The following is an 18,110-nucleotide window of genomic DNA, read 5'->3' as shown; positions in this document are numbered from 1 at the left end:
GATTAGATGCTGGTGGACTGCTAGTGTTCTTTAGTGTTGAATGCTGGTGGACTAGTAGTGTTCTGTTGGTATGGCTGCTGGTGGACAGGTAGTGCTGTGAGGGCATTTGGCTACTGGTGGACTGGTACTGATCTGTAGTTTTGGATGCTAGTGGACTGATACTGATCTGCATTTTTTGGATGCTGGGGATCTGGTAGAGTTCTGTAGTGCTTCATGCTGGAGGACTGATAGTGATCTGTTGGAATTAGGTGCTGGTGAACTGGTCGTGTTCTGTAGTATTGGCTCTTGGTGGACTTGTCGTGTTCCATAGTGTTGGATGCTGGTGGACTGGTAGGGTTCTGTAGTGTTGGATGCTGGTGGACTGTGTGTTCAATAAGGGTTGGCTGCTGGTGGATGGTGGTGTTCTGTACTTTTGTATGCTGGTGACCTGGAAGTGTTCTGCAGTGTTGACTGGTGGTGGACTGGTAGTGTTCTGTAGTGTTGGATGCGGGTGGATTGGTAGTGATGTTGTGTTGGGTGCTAGGGGACTGGTAGTGTTTTGTAGAGTTGGATTCTGGGGGACTGGTAGTGATCTGTAGTGTTGGATGCTGGTGGACTGGTAGTGATCTGTAGTGTTGGATGCTGGTGGACTGGTAGTGATGTAGTGTTGTGTGGTGGGGAACTGGTAGTGTTTTGTAGAGTTGGATACTGGTGGACTGGTAGTGATCTGTAGTGTTGAATGCTGGTGGACTGGTAGTGATCTGTAGTGTTGGGTGCTTGGGGATGTAGTGTTTTGTAGAGTTGGATGCTGGTGGACTGGTAGTGATCTGTAGTGTTGGATGCTGGGGGACCGGTAGTGATCTGTAGTGTTGGGTGCTGGGGGACTGGTAGTGTTCTGTAGTGTTGGATGCTGGTGGACTGGTAGTGTTTTGTAGAGTTGGATGCTGGAGGACTGGTAGTGTTTTGTAGAGTTGGATGCTGGAGGACTGGTAGTGATCTGTAGTGTTGGATGCTGGTGGACTGGTAGTGATGTAGTGTTGGGTGCTGGGGGATTAGTAGTGTTTTGTAGAGTTGGATGCTAGTGGACTGGTAGTGATCTGTAGTGTTGGATGCTGGTGGACTGGTAGTGTTTTGTGGAGTTGGATGCTGGTGGACTGGTAGTGATCTGTAGTGTTGGATGCTGGTGGACTGGTAGTGTTTTGTAGAGTTGGATGCTGGGGGACTGGCAGTGTTCTGTAGAGTTGGATGCTGGGGGACTGCTAGTGATATGTAGTGTTGGGTGCTGGTGGACTGGTAGTGTTTGGTAGAGTTGGATGCTGGGGGACTGCTAGTGATATGTAGTGTTGGGTCCTGGGGGACTGGTAATGTTTTATAGAGTAGGATGCTGGTGGACTGGTGGTGATCTGTAGTGTTGGATGCTGGTGGACTGACAGTGTTTTGTAGAGTTGGATGCTCATGCTCTGGTACTGTTCCATAGTGTTGGATGCTGGTGGACTAGTAGTGTTCTGTAGGTATGGCTGCTGCTGGACAGGTAGTGCTGTGAGGGCATTTGGCTACTGGTGGACTGGTAGTGATCTGTAGTTTTGGATGCTAGTGGACTGCTCGTGATCTGCATTTTTTGGATGCTGGGGGACTGGTAGTGTTCTGTAGTGCTTCATGCTGGAGGACTGATAGTGATCTGTTGGAGTTAGGTGCTGGTGAACTGGTCGTCTTCTGTAGTATTGGCTCTTGGTGGACTCGTCGTGTTCCATAGTGTTTGATGCTGGTGGACTGTGTGTTCAATAAGGGTTGGCTGCTGGTGGCCTGGAAGTGTTCTGTAGTGTTGGCTGGTGGTGGACTGGTAGTGATCTGTCGTGTTGGACGCTGGTGGACTGGTAGTGATGTAGTGTTGGATGCTGGTGGACTGGTAGTGTGTTGTAGAGTTGGATGCTGGTGGACTGGTAGTGTTTTGTGGAGTTGGATGCTGGGGAACTGGTAGTGTTTTGTAGAGTTGGGTGCTGGGGTACTGGTAGTGTTTTGTAGAGTTGGATGCAGGGGGACTGCTAGTGATATGTGGTGTTGGGTGCTGGGCGACTGGTAGTGATCTGCATTTTTTGGATGCTGGTAGACTGGTAGTGTTCTGTACTGCTTCATGCTGGTGGACTGATACTGATCTGTTGGGTTTGGGTGCTGGTGACCTGGTCGTGTTCTGTACAGTTAGTTGCTGGTGGACTGTAGTGGTGGATGCTGGTGGAGTGCTCGTGATCTCTAGTGTTTGATGCTGGTGTACTGGTAGTTTTCTGTAGTGTTTGATGCTGTTGGACTGGTAGTGTTCTGTACTGTTGGATGCTGGGGGACCGGTAGTGTTCTGTACTGTTGGATGCTGGGGGACTGGTAGTGATCTGTAGTGTTGGATGCTGGTGGACTGGTAGTGTTTTGTAGAGTTGGATGCTGGGGGACTGGTAGTGTTTTGTGGAGTTGGATGCTGGGGGACTGGTAGTGTTTTGTAGAGTTGGATGCTGGGGGACTGGTAGTGTTTTGTAGAGTTGGATGCTGGGGTACTGGTAGTGATATGTAGTGTTGGGTGCTGGTGGACTGGTGGTGATCTGTAGTGTTGGATGCTGGGGGACTGGTAGTGTTTTGTAGAGTTGGATGCTGGGGGACTGGTAGTGTTTTGTAGAGTTGGATACTGGGGGACTGGTAGTGATGTAGTGTTGGGTGCTGGTGGACTGGTAGTGTTTTGTAGAGTTGGATGCCGGGGGACTGCTAGTGATATGTAGTGTTGGGTGCTTGGGGACTAGTAGTGTTTTGTAGAGTTGGATGCTGGGCGACTGGTAGTGATCTGCATTTTTTGGATGCTGGTGGACTGGTAGTTTTCTGTACTGCTTCATGCTGGTGGACTGATACTGATCTGTTGGGTTTGGGTGCTGGTGACCTGGTCGTGTTCTGTACAGTTAGTTGCTGGTGAACTGTAGTGGTGGATGCTGGTGGTCTGGTAGTGTGTTGTAGAGTTGGATGCTGGTGGACTGGTAGTGATATGTACTGTTGGGTCCTGGGGAACTGGTAATGTTTTATAAAGCTGGATGCTGGGGAACTGGTTGTGTTTTGTAGAGTTGGATGCTGGTGGACTGGTAGTGATCTGTAGTGTTGGGTGCTTGGGGACGTAGTGTTTTGTAGAGTTGGATGCTAGAGGACTGGTAGTGTTTTGCAGAGTTGGATGCTGGGGACTGGTAGTGATCTGTAGTGTTGGATGCCAGTAGACTGGTGGTGATCTGTAGTGTTGGATGCTGGTGGACTGACAGTGTTTTGTAGAGTTGGATGCTGGTGGACTGGTAGTGATCTGTAGTGTTGGATGCTGGTGGACTGGTGGTGATCTGTAGTGTTGGATGCTGGTGGACTGGTAGTGTTCTGTCGGGTTGCATGCTGTTGCTCTGGTAGTGTTCTTTAATATTGGATGATCATGCTCTGGTACTGTTCCATAGTGTTGGATGCTAGTGGACAGGTAGTGATCTGTCGGGATCAGATGCTGGTGGACTGCTGGTGTTCTTTAGTGTTGAATGCTGGTGGACTAGTAGTGTTCTGCAGGTATGGCTGCTGCTGGACAGGTAGTGCTGTGAGGGCATTTGGCTACTGGTGGACTGGTAGTGATCTGTAGTTTTGGATGCTAGTGGACTGCTCGTGATCTGCATTTTTTGGATGCTGGGGGACTGGTAGTGTTCTGTAGTGCTTCATGCTGGAGGACTGATAGTGATCTGTTGGAGTTAGGTGCTGGTGAACTGGTCGTGTTCTGTAGTATTGGCTCTTGGTGGACTCGTCGTGTTCCATAGTGTTTGATGCTGGTGGACTGTGTGTTCAATAAGGGTTGGCTGCTGGTGGCCTGGAAGTGATCTGTAGTGTTGGCTGGTGGTGGACTGGTAGTGTTCTGTAGTGTTGGCTGGTGGTGGACTGGTAGTGTTCTGTGGTGTTGGCTGGTGGACTGGTAGTGATCTGTAGTGTTGGACGCTGGTGGACTGGTAGTGTTTTGTAGAGTTGGATGCTGGTGGACTGGTAGTGTGTTGTAGAGTTGGATGCTGGTGGACTGGTAGTGATATGTACTGTTGGGTCCTGGGGAACTGGTAATGTTTTATAAAGCTGGATGCTGGGGAACTGGTTGTGTTTTGTGGACTTGGATGCTGGTGGACCGGTAGTGATCTGTAGTGTTGGGTGCTTGGGGACGTAGTGTTTTGCAGAGTTGGATGCTGGAGGACTGGTAGTGTTTTGCAGAGTTGGATGCTGGGGACTGGTAGTGATCTGTAGTGTTGGATGCCGGTAGACTGGTAGTGATCTGTAGTGTTGGATGCTGGTGGACTGACAGTGTTTTGTAGAGTTGGATGCTGGTGGACTGGTAGTGATCTGTAGTGTTGGATGCTGGTGGACTGGTGGTGATCTGTAGTGTTGGATGCTGGTGGACTGGTGGTGTTCTGTCGGGTTGCATGCTGTTGCTCTGGTAGTGTTCTTTAATATTGGATGATCATGCTCTGGTACTGTTCCATAGTGTTGGATGCTAGTGGACAAGTAGTGATCTGTCGGGATTAGATGCTGGTGGACTGCTGGTGTTCTTTAGTGTTGAATGCTGGTGGACTAGTAGTGTTCTGTAGGTATGGCTGCTGCTGGACAGGTAGTGCTGTGAGGGCATTTGGCTACTGGTGGACTGGTAGTGATCTGTAGTTTTGGATGCTAGTGGACTGCTCGTGATCTGCATTTTTTGGATGCTGGGGTACTGATAGTGTTCTGTAGTGCTTCATGCTGGAGGACTGATAGTGATCTGTTGGAGTTAGGTGCTGGTGAACTGGTCGTCTTCTGTAGTATTGGCTCTTGGTGGACTCGTCGTGTTCCATAGTGTTGGATGCTGGTGGACTGTGTGTTCAATAAGGGTTGGCTGCTGGTGGCCTGGAAGTGTTCTGTAGTGTTGGCTGGTGGTGGACTGGTAGTGATCTGTAGTGTTGGACGCTGGTGGACTGGTAGTGATGTAGTGTTGGGTGCTGGGGGACTGGTAGTGTTTTGTCGAGTTGGATGCTGGTGGACTGGTAGTGTTTTGTGGAGTTGGATGCTGGGGGACTGGTAGTGATATGTAGTGTTGGGTCCTGGGGAACTGGTAATGTTTTATAAAGTTGGATGCTGGGGAACTGGTAGTGTTTTGTAGAGTTGGATGCTGGTGGACTGGTAGTGATCTGTAGTGTTGGGTGCTAGGGGATTGCTAGTGTTTTGCAGAGTTGGATGCTGGTGGACTGGTAGTGATCTGTAGTGTTGGATGCCAGTAGACTGGTAGTGATCTGTAGTGTTGGATGCTGGGGGACTGGTAGTGATCTGTAGAGTTGGATGCTGGTGGACTGATAGTGATCTGCAGTGTTGGATGCTGGTGGACTGGTAGTGTTTTGTAGAGTTGGATGCTGGGGGACTGGTAGTGATCTGTAGTGTGGGGTGCTTGGGGACGTAGTGTTTTGTAGAGTTGGATGCTAGAGGACTGGTAGTGTTTTGCAGAGTTGGATGCTGGGGACTGGTAGTGATCTGTAGTGTTGGATGCCAGTAGACTGGTAGTGATCTGTAGTGTTGGATGCTGGTGGACTGACAGTGTTTTGTAGAGTTGGATGCTGGTGGACTGGTAGTGATCTGTAGTGTTGGATGCTGGTGGACTGGTGGTGATCTGTCGTGTTGGATGCTGGTGGACTGGTAGTGTTCTGTCGGGTTGCATACTGTTGCTCTGGTAGTGTTCTTTAATATTGGATGCTCATGCTCTGGTACTGTTCCATAGTGTTGGATGCTGGTGGACAGGTAGTGATCTGTAGGGATTAGATGCTGGTGGACTGCTGGTGTTCTTCAGTGTTGAATGCTGGTGGACTAGTAGTGTTCTGTAGCTATGGCTGCTGCTGGACAGGTAGTGCTGTGAGGGCATTTGGCTACTGGTGGACTGGTAGTGATCTGTAGTGTTGGATGCTGGTGGACTGGTGGTGATCTGTCATGTTGGATGCTGGTGGACTGGTAGTGTTCTGTCGGGTTGCATACTGTTGCTCTGGTAGTGTTCTTTAATATTGGATGCTCATGCTCTGGTACTGTTCCATAGTGTTGGATGCTGGTGGACAGGTAGTGATCTGTAGGGATTAGATGCTGGTGGACTGCTGGTGTTCTTTAGTGTTGAATGCTGGTGGACTAGTAGTGTTCTGTAGCTATGGCTGCTGCTGGACAGGTAGTGCTGTGAGGGCATTTGGCTACTGGTGGACTGGTAGTGATCTGTAGTGTTGGATGCTGGTGGACTGGTGGTGATCTGTCGTGTTGGATGCTGGTGGACTGGTAGTGATCTGTAGGGATTAGATGCTGGTGGACTGCTGGTGTTCTTTAGTGTTGAATGCTGGTGGACTAGTAGTGTTCTGTAGCTATGGCTGCTGCTGGACAGGTAGTGCTGTGAGGGCATTTGGCTACTGGTGGACTGGTAGTGATCTGTAGTGTTGGATGCTGGTGGACTGGTGGTGATCTGTCGTGTTGGATGCTGGTGGACTGGTAGTGTTCTGTCGGGTTGCATACTGTTGCTCTGGTAGTGTTCTTTAATATTGGATGCTCATGCTCTGGTACTGTTCCATAGTGTTGGATGCTGGTGGACAGGTAGTGATCTGTAGGGATTAGATGCTGGTGGACTGCTGGTGTTCTTTAGTGTTGAATGCTGGTGGACTAGTAGTGTTCTGTAGGTATGGCTGCTGCTGGACAGGTAGTGCTGTGAGGGCATTTGGCTACTGGTGGACTGGTAGTGATCTGTAGTTTTGGATGCTAGTGGAATGCTCGTGATCTGCATTTTTTGGATGCTGGGGGACTGGTAGTGTTCTGTAGTGCTTCATGCTGGAGGACTGATAGTGATCTGTTGGAGTTAGGTGCTGGTGAACTGGTCGTGTTCTGTAGTATTGGCTCTTGGTGGACTCGTCGTCTTCCATAGTGTTGGATGCTGGTGGACTGTGTGTTCAATAAGGGTTGGCTGCTGGTGGCCTGGAAGTGTTCTGTAGTGTTGGCTGCAGGTGGACTGGTAGTGATCTGTAGTGTTGGCTGGTGGTGGACTGGTAGTGATCTGTAGTGTTGGACGCTGGTGGACTGATAGTGATGTAGTGTTGGGTGCTGGGGGATTGGTAGTGTTTTGTAGAGTTGGATGCTGGTGAACTGGTAGTGTGTTGTAGAGTTGGATGCTGGTGGACTGGTACTGTGTTGTAGAGTTGGATGCTGGTAGACTGGTAGTGATCTGTAGTGTTGGGTGCTTGGGGACGTAGTGTTTTGTAGAGTTGGATGCTAGAGGACTGGTAGTGTTTTGCAGAGTTGGATGCTGGGGACTGGTAGCGATCTGTAGTGTTGGATGCCAGTAGACTGGTGGTGATCTGTAGTGTTGGATGCTGGTGGACTGGTAGTGATCTGTAGTGTTGGATGCTGGTGGACTGGTAGTGATTTGTATTTGATGCTGGTGGACTGTTGGTGATCTGTAGTGTTGGAAGCTGGTGGACTGGTAGTGATGTAGTGTTGGGTGCTGGGGGATTGGTAGTGTTTTGTAGAGTTGGATGCTGGTGGACTGGTAGTGTGTTGTAGAGTTGGATGCTGGTGGACTGGTAGTGTTTTGTGGAGTTGGATGCTGGGGGACTGGTAGTGATCTGTAGTGTTGGGTGCTTGGGGACGTAGTGTTTTGTAGAGTTGGATGCTAGAGGACTGGTAGTGTTTTGCAGAGTTGGATGCTGGGGACTGGTAGTGATCTGTAGTGTTGGATGCCAGTAGACTGGTGGTGATCTGTAGTGTTGGATGCTGGTGGAGTGGTAGTGATCTGTAGTGTTGGATGCTGGTGGACTGGTAGTGATTTGTATTTGATGCTGGTGGACTGTTGGTGATCTGTAGTGTTGGATGCTGGTGGACTGGTAGTGATCTGTAGTGTTGGATGCTGGTGGACTGCTAGTGATCTGTAGTGTTGGATGCTGGTGGACTGGTAGTGATTTGTATTTGATGCTGGTGGACTGTTGGTGATCTGTAGTGTTGGAAGCTGGTGGACTGGTATTGATGTAGTGTTGGGTGCTGGGGGATTGGTAGTGTTTTGTAGAGTTGGATGCTGGTGGACTGGTAGTGTGTTGTAGAGTTGGATGCTGGTGGACTGGTAGTGTTTTGTGGAGTTGGATGCTGGGGGACTGCTAGTGATATGTAGTGTTGGGTCCTGGGGGACTGGTAATGTTTTATAGAGTTGGATGCTGGGGAACTGGTAGTGTTTTGTAGAGTTGGATGCTTGTGGCCTGGTAATGATCTGTAGTGTTGGGTGCTTGGGGATGTAGTGTTTTGTTGAGTTGGATGCTGGTGGACTGGTAGTGATCTGCAGTGTTGGGTGCTGGGGGACTGGTAGTGATCTGTAGTGTTGGGTGCTGGGGGACTGGTCGTGTTCTGTAGTGTTGGCTGCTGCTGGACTGGTAGTGCTTTGTAGAGTTGCATGCTGGAGGACTGGTAGTGTTTTGTAGAGTTGGATGCTGGTGGACTGGTAGTGATCTGTAGTGTTGGATGCTGGTGGACTGGTAGTGATCTGTAGTGTTGGGTGCTTGGCGACGTAGTGTTTTGTAGAGTTGGATGCTAGAGGACTGGTAGTGTTTTGCAGAGTTGGATGCTGGGGACTGGTAGTGATCTGTAGTGTTGGATGCTGGTGGACTGGTAGTGATCTGTAGTGTTGGATGCTGGTGGACTTGTAGTGATCTGTAGTGTTGGATGCTGGTGGACTGGTAGTGTTTTGTAGAGTCGGATGCTGGTGGACTGGTCGTCTTTTGTAGAGTTGGATACTGGGGGACTGGTAGTGATCTGTAGTGTTGGATGCTGGTGGACTGGTAGTGATTTGTATTGGATGCTGGTGGACTGTTGGTGATCTGTAGTGTTGGATGCTGGTGGACTGGTAGTGTTTTGTGGAGTTGGATGCTGATGGACTGCAGGTGATGTGTAATGTTGGATGCTGGTGGACTGGTAGTGTTTTGTAGAGTTGGATGCTGGTGGACTGATAGTGATCTGCAGTGTTGGATGCTGGGGTACTGGTAGTGTTTTGTAGAGTTGGATGCTGGGGGACTGGCAGTGTTTTGTGGAGTTGGGTGCTGGTGGACTGGTAGTGTTTTGTAGAGTTGGATGCTGGGGGACCGGTAGTGCTTTGTAGTGTTGGGTGCTGGGGGACTGGTAGTGCTTTGTAGAGTTGCATGCTGGAGGACTGGTAGTGTTTTGTAGGATTGGATGCTGGTGGACTGGTCGTGATCTGTAGTGTTGGATGCTGGGGGACTGGTTGTGTTTTGTAGAGTTGGATGCTGGGGGACTGGTTGTGTTTTGTAGAGTTGGGTGCTGGGGTACTGGTAGTGTTTTGTAGAGTTGGATGCAGGGGGACTGCTGGTGATATGTGGTGTTGGGTGCTGGGCGACTGGTAGTGATCTGCATTTTTTGGATGCTGGTAGACTGGTAGTGTTCTGTACTGCTTCATGCTGGTGGACTGATACTGATCTGTTGGGTTTGGGTGCTGGTGACCTGGTCGTGTTCTGTACAGTTAGTTGCTGGTGGACTGTAGTGGTGGATGCTGGTGGAGTGCTCGTGATCTCTAGTGTTTGATACTGTGTCCTGGTAGTTTTCTGTTGTGTTTGATGCTGGTGGACTGGTAGTGTTCTGTACTGTTGGATGCTGGGGGACCGGTAGTGTTCTGTAGAGTTGGATGCTGGAGGACTGGTAGTATTTTGTAGAGTTGGATGCTGGTGGACTGGTAGTGATCTGTCGTGTTGGATGCTGGTGGACTGGTAGTGATGTAGTTTTGGGTGCTGGGGAACTGGTAGTATTTTGTAGAGTTGGATGCTGGGGGACTGGTAGTGATCTGTAGTGTTGGATGCTGATGGACTGGTAGTGATCTGTAGTGTTGGATGCTGGTGGACTGGTAGTGTTTTGTGGAGTTGGATGCTGGGGGACTGGTAGTGATCTGTAGTGTTGGATGCTGGTGGACTGGTAGTGTTTTGTAGAGTTGGATGCTGGGGTACTGGTAGTGTTTTGTAGAGTTGGATGCTGGGGTACTGGTAGTGATATGTAGTGTTGGGTGCTGGTGGACTGGTGGTGATCTGTAGTGTTGGATGCTGGGGGACTGGTAGTGTTTTGTAGTGTTGGATGCTGGGGGACTGGTAGTGATGTAGTGTTGGGTGCTGGTGGACTGGTAGTGTTTTGTAGAGTTGGATGCTGGCCGACTGGTAGTGATCTGCATTTTTTGGATGCTGGTGGACTGGTAGTTTTCTGTACTGCTTCATGCTGGTGGACTGATACTGATCTGTTGGGTTTGGGTGCTGGTGACCTGGTCGTGTTCTGTACAGTTAGTTGCTGGTGAACTGTCGTGGTGGATGCTGGTGGAGTGCTAGTGATCTCTAGTGTTTGATGCTGGTGTACTGGTAGTTTTCTGTAGTGTTTGATGCTGCTGGACTGGTAGTGTTCTGTAGTGTTGGATGCTGGTGGACTGGTAGTGATCTATAGTGTTGGATGCTGGTGGACTGGTAGTGTTTTGTAGAGTTGGATGCTGGTGGACTGATAGTGATCTGCAGTGTTGGATGCTGGTGGACTGGTAGTGTTTTGTAGAGTTGGATGCTGGGGGACTGGTAGTGTTTTGTAGAGTTGGATGCTGGGGTCTGCTAGTGATATATAGTGTTGGATGCTGGGGGACTGGCAGTTTTTTGTGGAGTTGGATGCTGGTGGACTGGTAGTGTTTTGTAGAGTTGGATGCTGTGGGACTGGTAGTGTTTTGTAGAGTTGGATGCTGGGGACTGCTAGTGATATATAGTGTTGGATGCTGGGGGACTGGCAGTTTTTTGTGGAGTTGGATGCTGGGGGACTGGTAGAGTTTTGTAGAGTTGGATGCTGGGGGACTGGTAGTGATCTGTAGTGTTGGATGCCAGTAGACTGGCAGTGATCTGTAGTGTTGGATGCTGGTGGACTGACAGTGTTTTGTAGAGTTGGATGCTGGTGGACTGGTAGTGATCTGTAGTGTTGGATGCTGGTGGACTGGTAGTGATCTGTAGTGTTGGATGCTGGTGGACTGGTGGTGATCTGTAGTATTGGATGCTGGTGGACTGGTAGTCTTTTGTCGGGTTGCATACTGTTGCTCTGGTAGTGTTCTTTAATATTGGATGCTCATGGTCTGGTACTGTTCCATAGTGTTGGATGCTGGTGGACAGGTAGTGATCTGTGGGGATTAGACGCTGGTGGACTGCTGGTGTTCTTTAGTGTTGAATGCTGGTGGACTAGTAGTGTTCTGTAGGTATGGCTGCTGCTGGACAGGTAGTGCTGTGAGGGCATTTGGCTACTGGTGGACTGGTAGTGATCTGTAGTTTTGGATGCTAGTGGACTGCTCGTGATCTGCATTTTTTGGATGCTGGAGGACTGGTAGTATTCTGTAGTGCTTCATACTGGAGGACTGATAGTGATCTGTTGGCGTTAGGTGCTGGTGAACTGGTCGTGTTCTGTGGTATTGGCTCTTGGTGGACTCGTCGTGTTCCATAGTGTTGGATGCTGGTGGACTGTGTGTTCAATAAGGGTTGGCTGCTGGTGGCCTGGAAGTGTTCTGTAGTGTTGGCCGGTGGTGGACTGGTCGTGATCTGTAGTGTTGGACGCTGGTGGACTGGTAGTGATGTAGTGTTGGGTGCTGGGGGACTGGTAGTGTTTTGTAGAGTTGGATGCTGGTGGACTGGTAGTGTCTTGTAGAGTTGGGTCCTGGGGAACTGGTAATGTTTTATAAAGTTGGATGCTGGGGAACTGGTAGTGTTTTGTAGAGTTGGTTGCTGGTGGATTGGTAGTGATCTGTAGTGTTGGGTGCTTGGGGACGTAGTGTTTTGTAGAGTTGGATGCTAGAGGACTGGTAGTGTTTTGCAGAGTTGGATGCTGGGTACTGGTAGTGATCTGTAGTGTTGGATGCCAGTAGACTGGTAGTGATCTGTAGTGTTGGATGCCGGTGGACTGGTAGTGATCTGTAGTGTTGGGTGCTGGTGGACTGGTGGTGATCTGTAGTGTTGGAAGCTGGGGGACTGGTAGTGTTTTGTAGTGTTGGATGCTGGGGGACTGGTAGTGATGTAGTGTTGGGTGCTGGTGGACTGGTAGTGTTTTGTAGAGTTGGATGCTGGCCGACTGGTAGTGATCTGCATTTTTTGGATGCTGGTGGACTGGTAGTTTTCTGTACTGCTTCATGCTGGTGGACTGATACTGATCTGTTGGGTTTGGGTGCTGGTGACCTGGTCGTGTTCTGTACAGTTAGTTGCTGGTGAACTGTCGTGGTGGATGCTGGTGGAGTGCTAGTGATCTCTAGTGTTTGATGCTGGTGTACTGGTAGTTTTCTGTAGTGTTTGATGCTGCTGGACTGGTAGTGTTCTGTAGTGTTGGATGCTGGTGGACTGGTAGTGATCTATAGTGTTGGATGCTGGTGGACTGGTAGTGTTTTGTAGAGTTGGATGCTGGTGGACTGATAGTGATCTGCAGTGTTGGATGCTGGTGGACTGGTAGTGTTTTGTAGAGTTGGATGCTGGGGGACTGGTAGTGTTTTGTAGAGTTGGATGCTGGGGTCTGCTAGTGATATATAGTGTTGGATGCTGGGGGACTGGCAGTTTTTTGTGGAGTTGGATGCTGGTGGACTGGTAGTGTTTTGTAGAGTTGGATGCTGGGGGACTGGTAGTGTTTTGTAGAGTTGGATGCTGGGGACTGCTAGTGATATATAGTGTTGGATGCTGGGGGACTGGCAGTTTTTTGTGGAGTTGGATGCTGGGGGACTGGTAGTGTTTTGTAGAGTTGGATGCCGGGGGACTGGTAGTGTTTTGTAGAGTTGGATGCTGGGGACTGCTAGTGATATATAGTGTTGGATGCTGGTGGACTGGTAGTGATCTGTAGTGTTGGATGCTGGTGGACTGGTAGTGTTTTGTAGAGTTGAATGCTGGTGGACTGGTAGTCTTTTGTAGAGTTGGATACTGGGGGACTGGTAGTGATCTGTAGTGTTGGATGCTGGTGGACTGGTAGTGATTTGTATTGGATGCTGGTGGACTGTTGGTGATCTGTAGTGTTGGATGCTGGTGGACTGGTAGTGTTTTGTGGAGTTGGATGCTGATGGACTGCAGGTGATCTGTAATGTTGGATGCTGGGGGACTGGTAGTGTTCTGTACTGCTTCATGCTGGTGGACTGATACTGATCTGTTGGGTTTGGGTGCTGGTGACCTGGTCGTGTTCTGTACAGTTAGTTGCTGGTGGACTGTAGTGTTGGATGCTGCTGGAGTGCTAGTGATCTCTAGTGTTTGATGCTGGTGTACTGGTAGTTTTCTGTAGTGTTGGATGCTGGTGGACTGGTAGTGATCTGTAGTGTTGGTAGCTGGTGGACTGGTTGTGATGCAGTGTTGGGTGCTGGGGGACTGGTAGTGTTTTGTGGAGTTGGATGCTGGGGGACTGCTAGTGATATGTCGTGTTGGGTCCTGGGGGACTGGTAATGTTTTATAGAGTTGGATACTGGGGAACTGGTAGTGTTTTGTAGAGTTGGGTGCTGGGGGACTGGTAGTGATCTGTAGTGTTGGGTGCTGGGGGACTGGTTGTGTTCTGTAGTGTTGGCTGCTGGTGGACTGATTGTGATCTGCAGTGTTGGATGCTGGTGGACTGGTAGTGTTTTGTAGAGTTGGATGCTGGGGGACTGGTAGTGTTTTGTAGAGTTGGATGCTGGGGTCTGCTGGTGATATATGGTGTTGGGTGCTGGGGTACCGGTAGTGTTTTGTAGAGTTGGATGCTGGGGGACTGGCAGTGTTTTGTAGAGTTGGATGCTGGGGGACTGGTAGTGTTTTGTAGAGTTGGATGCTGGGGGACTGGTAGTGATATGTAGTGTTGTGTGCTGGTGGACTGGTAGTGTTTTGTAGAGTTGGATGCTGGTGGACTGGTAGTGATCTGTAGTGTTGGGTGCTTGGGGATGTAGAGTTTTGTAGAGTTGGATGCTGGTGGACTGGTAGTAATCTGTCGTGTTGGATGCTGGGGGACTGGTAGTGATCTGTAGTGTTGGGTGCTGGGGGACTGGTAGTGATCTGTAGTGTTGGATGCTGGTGGACTGGTAGTGTTTTGTAGAGTTGGATGCTGGGGGACTGGTCGTGATCTGTAGTGTTGGATGCTGGTGGACTGGTAGTGTTTTGTAGAGTTGGATGCTGGGGGACTGGTAGTGTTTTGTGGAGTTGGATGCTGGTGGACTGGTAGTAATCTGTAGTGTTGGATGCTGGGGGACTGGTAGTGATCTGTAGTGTTGGGTGCTGGGGGACTGGTAGTGATCTGTAGTGTTGGGTGCTGGGGGACTGGTAGTGCTTTGTAGAGTTGGATGCTGGGGGACTGGTAGTGTTTTGTAGAGTTGGATGCTGGGGTCTGCTAGTGATATATAGTGTTGGGTGCTGGGGTACTGGTAGTGTTTTGTAGTGTTGGATGCTGGTGGACTGGTAGTGATCTGTAGTGTTGGATGCTGGTGGACTGGTAGTGTTTTGTGGAGTTGGATGCTGGGGGACTGGTAGTGTTTTGTAGAGTTGGATGCTGGGGGACTGGTAGTGTTTTGTAGAGTTGGATGCCTGGGGACTGGTAGTGTTTTGTAGAGTTGGATGATGGGGGACTGGTAGTGTTTTGTACAGTTGGATGCTGGGGGACTGCTAGTGATATGTAGTATTGGGTGCTGGGCGACTGGTAGTGATCTGCATTTTTTGGGTGCTGGTGAGCTGGTAGTGTTCTGTACAGTTAGTTGCTGGTGGACTGTAGTGTTGGATGCTGGTGGAATGCTAGTGATCTCCAGTGTTTGATGCTGGTGTACTGGTAGTTTTCTGTAGTGTTTGATGCTGGTGGACTGGTCGTGATGCAGTGTTGGGTGCTGGGGGACTGGTAGTGGTTTGTGGAGTTGGATGCTGGGGGACTGCTAGTGATATGTAGTGTTGGGTCCTGGGGGACTGGTAATGTTTTCTAGAGTTGGATGCTGGGGAACTGGTAGTGTTTTGTAGAGTTGGATGCTGGTGGACAGGTAGTGATCTGTAGTGTTGGGTGCTTGGGGATGTAGTGTTTTGTAGAGTTGGATGCTGGTGGACTGGTAGTAATCTGTAGTGTTGGATGCTGGGGGACTGGTAGTGATCTGTAGTGTTGGGTGCTGGGGGACTGGTAGTGATCTGTAGTGTTGGGTGCTGGGGGACTGGTAGTGCTTTGTAGAGTTGCATGCTGGAGGACTGGTAGTGTTTTGTAGGATTGGATGCTGGTGGACTGGTCGTGATCTGTTGTGTTGGATGCTGGGGGACTGGTTGTGTTTTGTAGAGTTGGATGCTGGGGGACTGGTAGTGTTTTGTAGAGTTGGGTGCTGGGGTACTGGTAGTGATCTGCATTTTTTGGATGCTGGTAGACTGGTAGTGTTCTGTACTGCTTCATGCTGGTGGACTGATACTGATCTGTTGGGTTTGGGTGCTGGTGAGCTGGTAGTGTTCTGTACAGTTAGTTGCTGGTGGACTGTAGTGTTGGATGCTGGTGGACTGGTAGTGTTCTATACTGTTGGATGCTGGGGGACCGGTAGTGTTCTGTAGTGTTGGATGCTGGTGGACTGGTAGTGATCTGTAGTGTTGGATGCTGGTGGACTGGTAGTGATGTCGTTTTGGGTGCTGGGGGACTGGTAGTATTTTGTAGAGTTGGATGCTGGGGACTGGTAGTGATCTGTAGTGTTGGATGCCAGTAGACTGGTAGTGATCTGTAGTGTTGGATGCTGGTGGACTGGTAGTGATCTGTAGTGTTGGATGCTGGTGGACTGGTAGTGTTTTGTAGAGTTGGATGCTGGGGGACTGGTCGTGATCTGTAGTGTTGGATGCTGGTGGACTGGTAGTGTTTTGTAGAGTTGGATGCTGGGGTCTGCTAGTGATATATAGTGTTGGATGCTGGGGGACTGGCAGTTTTTTGTGGAGTTGGATGCTGGTGGACTGGTAGTGTTTTGTAGAGTTGGATGCTGGGGGACTGGTAGTGTTTTGTAGAGTTGGATGCTGGGGTCTGCTAGTGATATATAGTGTTGGATGCTGGGGGACTGGCAGTTTTTTGTGGAGTTGGATGCTGGGGGACTGGTAGTGTTTTGTAGAGTTGGATGCTGGGGGACTGGTAGTGATCTGTAGTGTTGGATGCCAGTAGACTGGCAGTGATCTGTAGTGTTGGATGCTGGTGGACTGACAGTGTTTTGTAGAGTTGGATGCTGGTGGACTGGTAGTGATCTGTAGTGTTGGATGCTGGTGGACTGGTAGTGATCTGTAGTGTTGGATGCTGGTGGACTGGTGGTGATCTGTAGTATTGGATGCTGGTGGACTGGTAGTGTTTTGTCGGGTTGCATACTGTTGCTCTGGTAGTGTTCTTTAATATTGGATGCTCATGGTCTGGTACTGTTCCATAGTGTTGGATGCTGGTGGACAGGTAGTGATCTGTGGGGATTAGACGCTGGTGGACTGCTGGTGTTCTTTAGTGTTGAATGCTGGTGGACTAGTAGTGTTCTGTAGGTATGGCTGCTGCTGGACAGGTAGTGCTGTGAGGGCATTTGGCTACTGGTGGACTGGTAGTGATCTGTAGTTTTGGATGCTAGTGGACTGCTCGTGATCTGCATTTTTTGGATGCTGGAGGACTGGTAGTATTCTGTAGTGCTTCATACTGGAGGACTGATAGTGATCTGTTGGCGTTAGGTGCTGGTGAACTGGTCGTGTTCTGTGGTATTGGCTCTTGGTGGACTCGTCGTGTTCCATAGTGTTGGATGCTGGTGGACTGTGTGTTCAATAAGGGTTGGCTGCTGGTGGCCTGGAAGTGTTCTGTAGTGTTGGCCGGTGGTGGACTGGTCGTGATCTGTAGTGTTGGACGCTGGTGGACTGGTAGTGATGTAGTGTTGGGTGCTGGGGGACTGGTAGTGTTTTGTAGAGTTGGATGCTGGTGGACTGGTAGTGTCTTGTAGAGTTGGGTCCTGGGGAACTGGTAATGTTTTATAAAGTTGGATGCTGGGGAACTGGTAGTGTTTTGTAGAGTTGGTTGCTGGTGGATTGGTAGTGATCTGTAGTGTTGGGTGCTTGGGGACGTAGTGTTTTGTAGAGTTGGATGCTAGAGGACTGGTAGTGTTTTGCAGAGTTGGATGCTGGGTACTGGTAGTGATCTGTAGTGTTGGATGCCAGTAGACTGGTAGTGATCTGTAGTGTTGGATGCCGGTGGACTGGTAGTGATCTGTAGTGTTGGGTGCTGGTGGACTGGTGGTGATCTGTAGTGTTGGAAGCTGGGGGACTGGTAGTGTTTTGTAGTGTTGGATGCTGGGGGACTGGTAGTGATGTAGTGTTGGGTGCTGGTGGACTGGTAGTGTTTTGTAGAGTTGGATGCTGGCCGACTGGTAGTGATCTGCATTTTTTGGATGCTGGTGGACTGGTAGTTTTCTGTACTGCTTCATGCTGGTGGACTGATACTGATCTGTTGGGTTTGGGTGCTGGTGACCTGGTCGTGTTCTGTACAGTTAGTTGCTGGTGAACTGTCGTGGTGGATGCTGGTGGAGTGCTAGTGATCTCTAGTGTTTGATGCTGGTGTACTGGTAGTTTTCTGTAGTGTTTGATGCTGCTGGACTGGTAGTGTTCTGTAGTGTTGGATGCTGGTGGACTGGTAGTGATCTATAGTGTTGGATGCTGGTGGACTGGTAGTGTTTTGTAGAGTTGGATGCTGGTGGACTGATAGTGATCTGCAGTGTTGGATGCTGGTGGACTGGTAGTGTTTTGTAGAGTTGGATGCTGGGGGACTGGTAGTGTTTTGTAGAGTTGGATGCTGGGGTCTGCTAGTGATATATAGTGTTGGATGCTGGGGGACTGGCAGTTTTTTGTGGAGTTGGATGCTGGTGGACTGGTAGTGTTTTGTAGAGTTGGATGCTGGGGGACTGGTAGTGTTTTGTAGAGTTGGATGCTGGGGACTGCTAGTGATATATAGTGTTGGATGCTGGGGGACTGGCAGTTTTTTGTGGAGTTGGATGCTGGGGGACTGGTAGTGTTTTGTAGAGTTGGATGCCGGGGGACTGGTAGTGTTTTGTGGAGTTGGATGCTGGGGACTGCTAGTGATATATAGTGTTGGATGCTGGTGGACTGGTAGTGATCTGTAGT

The sequence above is a fragment of the Mobula birostris genome, chromosome 16 (genome assembly GCF_030028105.1).
Source record: "Mobula birostris isolate sMobBir1 chromosome 16, sMobBir1.hap1, whole genome shotgun sequence".
Taxonomy (NCBI): Eukaryota; Metazoa; Chordata; class Chondrichthyes; order Myliobatiformes; family Myliobatidae; genus Mobula; species Mobula birostris.
The sequence above is the reverse complement of the archived record's forward strand: the minus strand, read 5'-3'. Positions refer to the sequence as shown.